The sequence below is a fragment of the Podarcis liolepis genome (assembly GCF_965112155.1).
Source record: "Podarcis liolepis genome assembly, chromosome: 4".
Taxonomy (NCBI): Eukaryota; Metazoa; Chordata; class Lepidosauria; order Squamata; family Lacertidae; genus Podarcis; species Podarcis liolepis.
In genome coordinates, this window is record NC_139558.1 from 48,854,186 (window position 1) to 48,863,546 (window position 9,361).

Here is a 9,361-nt window from a genome sequence, read left to right on the forward strand (position 1 = left end):
AGGCTGTGGCAGGGACACGGCCGGGTGCCTTCTTACATCGGCGCATCCCGAGTCCCGCGAGCAACGGGGACGTCCTTCCCTCTCACCCGGGGTGCCAACTTGAATAAAATACTGGGGGGTGGGGACGGGGACAGGTAAGCCCCGTCCGGCATAATCGATCACAAGACGCTCGCATGTGCACCATTTGAATGTCAATGTTCATCAGCTTCGGGGCGGGCCCCTCAAATATGTTATTGGGGGCGGAGAAGAGACCTCGGCCCCTAAGAGTTGGCCCCTATGCTCCCGCCAAAGCCACGCTTTTTCCGGGGGGGCTGCAACCCCCCCCCCTTCTCAGCTTTAAGCGGACCTCAGTCGCAGGGAGCGCGAGAGATAGCCCTTTGCAGCTGGGAGGGGGAGGAGGAGGAGGAAGGCTTCCCGCCACGAGGCTGCTGCTTCTTAAGGGGCCAGACGGGAACTACCAGCGGCTCCCTGGAGCAGGCAACCGAGTCTGCGCCTAGAGAGCCCCGCCAGCAGCCAAGCCCCGCCCTTTCGCTTGCCTGGCAGCGGCCGCCGCTGCCCCCTGGAGGCGGCTCCCTTCGGCTTCACCCGCCAGGGATGCAAATGGCGGCTTCGCTCGGAAGCCCCGAGGGCCCAGGCGCTCGCTCGCTTGAAAGGGGAGAGCCCCGGCCGGGAAAGTCTGGCGGGCGCCCGAAGCTTGCCTGCCGCGCTGCCCAGGCCGAGCCTGCTGCTGGCGGAGGCCCCGGGCAAGCCGGCCCTGGAGCGGGTTGAAGGGGAGGCCGCAGCGCGCCGCGCTCACCTCCTGAGGCCTTCGCGGAGGCCGCCCGAGAGCGGGGTGGTTCCGAGGAGCCTGGCTGCGAGACTGGGGGCGGGGTCGGTGCGGAGCTGAGGAAAGGAGCCTTTGTGCGAGGCGGCGCTCGGGCTCCCTCTGGCGGCCTCTGCCGGCCGCGCCCGGAACTGCGCCGCTTGGCTCGCCCGCTGCCTGCCACGCCGAGGCGGGTGTGTGCGCCAGAGAGATAATCCCCCGCCACTGTGCAGCTGTCACACATGCCAACTGTCCTTGTCAAGGGAGGACAGCCCCGCTTACGCGCTCGCTTTGCAAGCGCAGCCCGCTCGTCTCCACGGAGCTGTCCCTTTAGCAAGCAAATCGCGCGGCGGGTTTCCATGGAGGTGGAAGGGAAGGGATGCTGCGGTGTGACCCCCCCTCCTCCTCCTGCCACTCACGTTGCTTCTCTCCCTCCCCCCCCCCCCCGCCTCCAGCTGTAAATTCTTCTCCTGCTGTGCAGGTTCGGCTCGCTGCTTCGTCCTCAGACCGTAACCGAGTCTCTCAGCTGCGAACTGGGTCAAAAAACTCTGGCACTTCCTCTTGCACAGCTTCGCCTTGAAAGGAAAACCTCGGCTAGTTTCAGTGGAGCCTCTTTTCCAATGTGCTTAGGTTCGCAACCTTACGCTCCAGTGGTAAACACATTAATTTCCTGGCATCCTCTTATGTAAATAGAGATGCTGGAGCTCAAGTTTGTGTTTATCCTGGTTTCTAATCGCAGATGTTTGGCAGGTTGCGGTTACTACCGGGGAAAAAGCATTTCTGCATGGTTATATTGTTTCTTCAGACGTTCATTGAAAACAGATTTTCCGGGCTGACGGGGACTTGCTTCCACAAAGCTCTCTTAGCCAGACTGTCAGGCGCATCACTGTAATTATTGTTCAGTGGCGAAGAAAAAAAGCACTCTGCACCTGCTCAAACACATTCCATTCTCTGTCGGTTCATAAATTCCAGAAAATCCTAAAAACAGATTCCTGGGTGCAGCAGAGGAGCAAGTTCATTATAACTTCTACCTATTATATTTAAGGATCCGGATGCTAAATTAATAGCTTTGTAGATTAAAGCCAGGGAATGGTGCGATTTTATGCATCTTTACTTGCGACTTTATTTCAAGTAAATGTGCATGGAATCGCAGCCCTAGGCAGTGGCGTAGCGTGGGGGGTGCAGGGGGGGCCGGGCGCAACATCTGGGGGCTAGGGGGCGCAAATTACTTGCCTTGCCCCGGGTGCTGACAACCCACGCTACGCCACTGACCCTAGGGTAGGACGGCACCTCAGTGATACCTCTGTTGGAAGAACAAATCCGTCTGGGGTTTGAAGTTGCCCTATAGCTGGCGGAAGTTGGGGACTGAAAGATGAAGATAACCTTTAACTCTCTGTTCTTAAGCAACATAGTTAAAAGCATGTTCTATTGAATAAGAAAGAGCGCAGTTCCGAGAGTAGAACCTAAAAAGTTTCCCTTATTTCAGTTACAGTTTGCTCCCGAGCAATAGGGAGGAACAGAATGTGGTTGACATACAGGCCTTGAATCGCTTTCCTGGCGGACTAGAGCGTTTTAGAGGGGATTACCCTAGTACCAGCAAATGCTCTTGGGAAACAATTTTTAGGATTCCGGATTTACAGACTAGCGAGAATTAGAGAAGCCGCTTTGGATTTACGAGGGGCATCTTAAAACCCACCAGCCTTTGGGTTTCTGGTGCTGCAGACTAACAAAGCTCAGCTGAATCCCTCTTTTTGCATGTTTCCGAGTGGCAGCTGAGAAAACTCTGTGGCACATTCAAGCTTGGGATGCAAGAGCCTCACTGAATAAGTCCTCCTTTACTGACCACTGTACTGGTATTGCCAGTCGCGACTTCCGAAGGGCACATTCTTGCAAGCCTAAAGCCTGAAATTGTGAACACGGAGCTAGAGCGTGGTGGCTGTTCTGAATTAGTGAACTTGAAGTACATGGTGCTGTCGTAAAAATAGATAAGCTGTCCCCCTCTCTTTCCAGTTTTTCGGGGTGGCTGTAGGGGGAATATGATGCAGCTGATCACAGAATGAGTGCGGTTTGCTGTTGCTTGAAGCAAGCAGGTCTGACTGGATAGATGCACCCAACGGTGCAGTCGGAAGGAATGCCTTCCAGTTCCAGCGCAAGCCTATACGTGCCTTGCCATTTACTTCCAGGTAAGTGTGCATGCAGCTGCAGCCATGGGCGTAGCCAGGGTTTTTGTGGGGCGGGGGCGGGTTTTTTGTGTTGGGGGGACAGAACCTCAGCTAGCTATGTATTTTTTTTATTGATTTAGGGGTGGCAGCTGCCCCTTCCTGCCCCTCTTGGCTACGCCTTGGGCTGTAGCCCTAGGCTTACTGCGGGTGACCCAGCCCAGGCTCTGCATCCTGCTAAACCGGTCTAGTTGCCCACCAGCCTCTATGTAACTTGGGGGGAGCGACGCCCTCGTAGCCTCTTTTCTGGGGCTTCAGCGGCTCCGTTCTCAGTTGCCACCGCTGCCGAGAGCTGAAACCTCCTTCTTCGGGGCTGTTGAGCACGTGACCCGCCCCCCCCCCCTCGCCCCCGGATCTCCAGCAAAAGCAGCTGCAGAGTTCTGAGCGCAAACAAGCCATCCCGAGGGCGGCCCCGGCCTGCCTCCCTGCTTGCTTGCCTGCCTGCTTCTGCTTCTGCTGCGGCCGCCAAACTCACGCTCAGCCCTGCAGATCAGAGTCTGCTTATTACTGGGGAAGGAGGAAGGGGAAGGCAGAGTGAAAGCTCGTCCTCCGGAGAGGAAGGCTTTGGCTCCGCGCCTTCCTTGCTTCCCGAGAACCTCGAATAGGAGCGCGCTTCTCCTTTTCTGTGTATTCTCTCCTTCGCTTGCTCGCTTCTCCCAACCGACATTCGGCTGAAGCATGCAGAGATCTACCGCACAGCCATACTGGTTTATAATGGGATGAGATGGGGGAGGGCGGAACGTCCGCCGGGCCACTCTGTTCTTTTCTAAATAGGCGGTGGGTAATTGCAGCAGAAAAGAATAGAGACCACCACCAGAGCATAGGGTCGATAATGAAAGCGGGAGTTAAATGTCTCCGGGAGGCTTCTCATCTGTCTCTCAAGGCCACCATACAGCTGCCAGGGGTGCCAACTTAAGTAAAATATTGGGGGAGGGCAGGTAAGCTCTGCCCCACATAATCAATCACGTGACGCGGTGCACGCACACCTTTTGAACGGCAATGCCCATCCACTTTAGGGGGCTGGCTGCTTCAAATATTTTATTTGAAACACCTCGGCCCCTAGGAGTTGGCTCCTATGATACACGCTTACTTGTGAGCAGGGCGGGCACAAGACATTTTGGCACCTGAGGCGAACCACAAAAGGGAGCCCCCCTCCCCTAGAGTGGACAATGGAATGGGAAAAAGCTTGCAATTACCAGTTAGGCTTAGGGTTTAAATAAGTAATGTGATGAATTAACATGTTTAATGCTGAATTGGGAAGAAAGAATGATGTTAAGTGATTAAGTTAAGTTCATAAGAATTTTGATTTGGAAAACCGTTAAAATGATGTGCATTGAAATTCAACCAGGGGGATACGAGGAAGTCACTTTTGAATGTTAATAAGATTAGTTTTAATAAGGTTTGATTTCTGTTTGTTGGTTTATTTGTTAGTGTGTTTATAATTTTGTGAAAACCAATAAAAAATAGGGGGGGGGGGAATAGAGTGGACAGTGGAGATCTACATCGGGAACAAGGGGAGGAATCAAATCAACCTTACCAGATGGTTGAAGTGGGAACCGAAGGTCCACGGTGGAGAGAACGACCCCTGCTCTGAATCACTCCAGATGGAAGCAGAGCTCAGGAGACCCCCCCCAAAGGGCAGCACCCACCATTGGGGGGGGGGAGATAATCCGTACTTCATATTTGCTGAGAGATCAGTCCGACCTCCAAGGACCCCACTTAGGCAGCAGCAGGCCATGTATCCTTGGAGCATAGGAGCCAACTCCGAGGAGGTGAGGTCCCTTCAGCCCCCCCAATAAAATATGTGAGGGGACTGGGCTCCCCCAAAGTTGATGTGCATTGCCTCTGGCACTCTGGCACTAACTCCTGGGGGCCCAGGCACACACATTTTTTTCCCAATGGGCGCCTGGCCTCCACCCCTGCCACTGCGACTCACTGCTACCACTGCACACGGCCACACCTCGCCATGCACTGCTCTCTGCCACCGCCTGCCAGTTAGTGTATCTTTAGTGCCAATCCTCAACAACACTGGTCATGATCCTGCCAAAGTTAAGCATGATCCCCAGCATATCTGTGGATTTGTGGTTGAAGATGGGATTCAGCACATCCATGGCATTGAATATTCGCATTGCACTTTAATTGTATTTTATTGCTTCTTTTATTTCTTACATTGTATTTTATTGTATTGCAATTTGAATTGTATGGAACTACAATTGCAGCAAAAGTGGTCAGCAATTTTTTACTGGCCCATTGGGAAAAAGTTTGGGAATCACTGCTTTAGAACCCTTGCTGCATTTGTTGTCTAAGCTCCCTTAAAAAAAATGTAGATGTTGGTTGTTCCTGGGCCAGCTGCTCCTGTATTTGATAGATAGGACTTAAAATATGCTTTATAATAAGATTGCTTGACTAGATCTCTGGCTGAAAGATTAGAGGAAAACTGGCAATGCCACTGAAGAGCTCCAAGATTAACAAACCATCAGCATTGTTTCTATTAAAAACCATAATAATTAAGATTGTCTCCACCAGTCTTTCTATAGTCCTGATCCCATGAAGAGAGATCTGCCCAGGCAAGGTGCAAGAATAATCTCTGTTATTGTATGTCCTGGGCTCAGCCAAACACCTACCACATGCTCACTCAACACTGAATGGAAGACTCATCACCAGGTAATAGGAGGGATATTTCGTTTCCTTTATCGCTGCTGGCTGGATCCCTTTCTCACTGACTTTAAGGCCTTCACTATTTTTAATGTTTAGTGTTAAATATTAAAGAGATGTGTGGGTACATGTGCAGTCTAGTTCAAGAAGACATGGAAACTTTCTGATGTTGAATGTGGAGTTCAGAAGATAATAATAACAGAAGCCAAAGTTTTGTCTGATGCTCCAGACATTCATAATTTATCTTCATTTGGTAGTGGTCTAGTATCAAAATGCTTTTTTGTATCTGAAAGATTTCAGATGGATTGCATTTATGTTATTTTACACAACAAGCCTTTCTGCTTGTTTGTTTTGCAGAAGTGTCTGCTGAGTCAGCTAAGATGGACAAGTTGTGACTGTCTAACTAATACTGAGAAGAAACAGTAGGCTCTCCTCTGGGAAATTCACACTTCTATTGTTTGCAGGCAAAATCTAATATTTAATGCTAAGGTCCTACCTTGGAAGTATTATTCCACAGCTCACCCTTGCCCTATGAGCCTAAGGAAAGTTTTACACGCGAAGACTTGCACTGATGAGTTGTAGCAATTTCCTTTGCTAGTTTTGCTATGTATAAAATATCTCTGTTGTTTAAATAATGTTTTCCCTCCATCTACTCAGCCATCTGCTGTTCCCATTCAATCCTTCAATGGCAAAACGTTGCATATTATATCACATACATTTCCAAGGCAACAGTGTGATGGCATAAATACCGTATGATGATTTCATGCAGCTGAGTTAGGAAGAGGGAAAACCTTTCATGGAAGCAAACATTTGGAACAACTCTGTGGGTTAAACCACAGAGCCTAGGACTTGCCGATCAGAAGGTCGGCGGTTCGAATCCTTGTGACGGGGTGAGCTCCCATTGCTCGGTCCCTGCTCCTGCCAACCTAGCAGTTTGAAAGCACGTCAAAGTGCAAGTAGATAAATAGGTACCGCTCCAGCAGGAAGGTAAACGGCGTTTCTGTGCATTGCTCTGGTTCGCCAGAAGCGGCTTAGTCATGCTGGCCACATGACCTGGAAGCTGTACGCCAGCTCCCTTGGCCAGTAAAGCGAGATGAGCGCCGCAACCCCAGAGTCGGTCAGGGGTCCCTTTACCTTTACCTTTATACTCAAGCAATGGCTTTCAAATGGGTTTCTCCCCATTATTTTTCCTTCACATTTATCCAAGATTCACTTTAAAGGATGAATTCCTCTCAGTATGAATTCTTACATATATAAAAAAGGTGTCTGTGTATATATTATTAGTATCCCATCCTAACTATGAACATGATCCAGGCAAAGTTAAGTTGTTTCACATCAAGAGTTAAGCATATGCAGGGCTGTGGATTCAGCTCTATGTTTGCTTCATGACTCTTCACATCCTACTTGATTAAGAGTCAGTGTGATGTACTGAACAGAGTGCTGGATTTGGACCAGAGACCTCAGGTTATGTCCTTGCTTGGTCACGAAATCCCTGCAGTTGCCTTGTACAAGTCACTATCCTTCAGCATCCTGTCTACCTCAGAGGATAATCATAAGGATGCAGTGGAAGGAAATCCCATATACATCACTCTGTGCCCCTTGGAGGAAGGGTAGGATGAAAAGGTAATAAATACATGATGTTTCTAAGAAAGCACACTGGAGATTGTAGCCTAAAATTCAGTACAGTGGTACCTTGGGTTTAGAACTTAATTCGTTCTGGAGGTCCGTTCTTAACCTGAAACTGTTCTTAACCTGAGGTACCACTTTAGCTAATGGGGCCTCCCGCTGCCGTTGTGCCACCGCTGCGCGATTTCTGTTCTCATCCTGAAGCAAAGTTCTTAACCTGAGGTACTATTTCTGGGTTAGTGGAGTCTGTAACCTGAAGCGTCTGTAACCCGAGGTACCACTGTATTTCCCCCCAGAGGATATATAACACCATTATGACTACTAAAAAGGAAATGAAAATGGCATTCCAGCCCTCTTCTAATGTACTGTACCATCATCACTAAACTTTCTTCTTACATAATGACTTCTTTTACTTTATGTATGGTATTGTCAGTGCACCTTGCAAATGCAGAATAATGTAAGGGAAAAGTTCTCTGCTCTGGTGTGTATACACTCTACCCATGCTCATTGTCACTCCCGGGTTATATTTTTTGATTTCTGGACAAAAGTACAGTTGTGAAAAACTGGCCTTTTGGGTTGGAAATTGTGGGATCAGTTAATGGGGTAGCATAAAGAACAGGGGTAGCGTAGAGGAAGTGTGTTGGGTATCTGTTATAGATTTCAGCAAATATAAGTCTAGGTCATGAGAGCAAAAAGAAATGTAAGCAGCCCCTTCCATTTTGTGCTGGCAATGAGAAACCACAAAGCATTGGGCGGGGGGGGGGGGGACGGACCCACAAGAGCAGAAAGTGCTTTCTTCAAATTGAGATTTGTGAGAGTCACAATCCCTGATAGTATTTTTTGTTTAAATATATGTACAGTGAGGGGGGGGGAGTATTTGACCCCCTGCTAAATTTGCCTGTTTGCCCTCTGACAAAGAAATGACCAGTCCAAAATTTTAATGGTAGGTTTATTGTAGCTGTGAGAAACAGAATAAGAACAGGAAAACCCCCAGAAACCCACTGTTTCCCTCACTGTGTTTTAGGATAATTGTTTTTCACTGTAAGGAAGGGGATGGACAACATTTGCCAGTACATAAGCAGCAGTCTTGTCTGGTAGTCATCATGGAAGTTGATCCTGCAAACTGAAGGATCTTATCCATTTGGGTTTTATTATGGGGAAAGGAGAAGACAATGGGATGGAATTCTTCTATTATCATGTAGAAATTGAAGTGGCTGAGGAAATAATGACATTTGTGAGTTGCCTAACCTGGAAGGCATATTGCATGGAATCAACTAGTCTTAGGCTGGTTACACACTGCTAGCTTAAAACACAGTGAGGTTCCCCCCTCCCCCCCCGCTGCATTTAAATTATAATTTGTGCAGTGTTGTACACACCACTATGCTTTGATGTGTTTCTACACCAGGCCCTGCTGTCCCTCCAAATGAGGGGGGCGTCATGTCTTCACCAGATGCAAATTGCTTGGTTGATTTCGCTACCCCTCCTTCCACTCCCAGTTCCTATTGGTGAAGCTTTCATCCCCCTGGAAATCATCTGCAGCCATGGTCCTATACATTGCCAGATACAATGGGATTTACTCTTAAGTAAGAGAGGAAACATCTAAATGGACACATCACAGATTCAATGTTTAAACTCCCTAGCATTAATAGCCCCTCCCCCCTCCTTCCCTCTCACACACACAGAGCTTCCCCTCATGTCACCTTTTTTAAAAAAGCCAGCAATCATTTATTATGGCGAGTGGCACAATTGATGCTCTCTTGTGCAGAGATGGACAGGGTGTTGTTGGCAAGGGGGAGGAAGGGGGCGGGAAGGGGCTGCTTGTGCATTCTAGGCTTGAATTGTTCAGACTGTCTTTGTGCTGCTTGATTCTCTGCCTTTTTGCAGCACACTCTCTGCTCCCTTTACCCTCCATGGCTCCTGACTATAGAGAGTTCTTCCAGTATTGGCACTTTTGAAAATCAAAGTGAGTGAGAGGAGACAGATCTTCCCCTTCCTGTTTGCAGATGCTCTGGGTGGGCAGAGATCTCCCAAACTTGCTTTAAGGCAAATTTATTTGGGA

General features: G+C 49.1%; 1 long non-coding RNA gene across 1 annotated transcript; it reads left to right on the plus strand.

Annotated features, from left to right (window-relative positions):
- Nucleotides 1–902: 902 nt before the first annotated feature.
- LOC310704663 lies at nucleotides 903–6,786 on the plus strand. The gene is made up of 4 exons (XR_014524949.1): nucleotides 903–1,961; nucleotides 2,080–2,985; nucleotides 5,548–5,685; nucleotides 6,034–6,786. It is a non-coding gene; the product is annotated as an uncharacterized lncRNA (long non-coding RNA).
- Nucleotides 6,787–9,361: the final 2,575 nt, after the last annotated feature.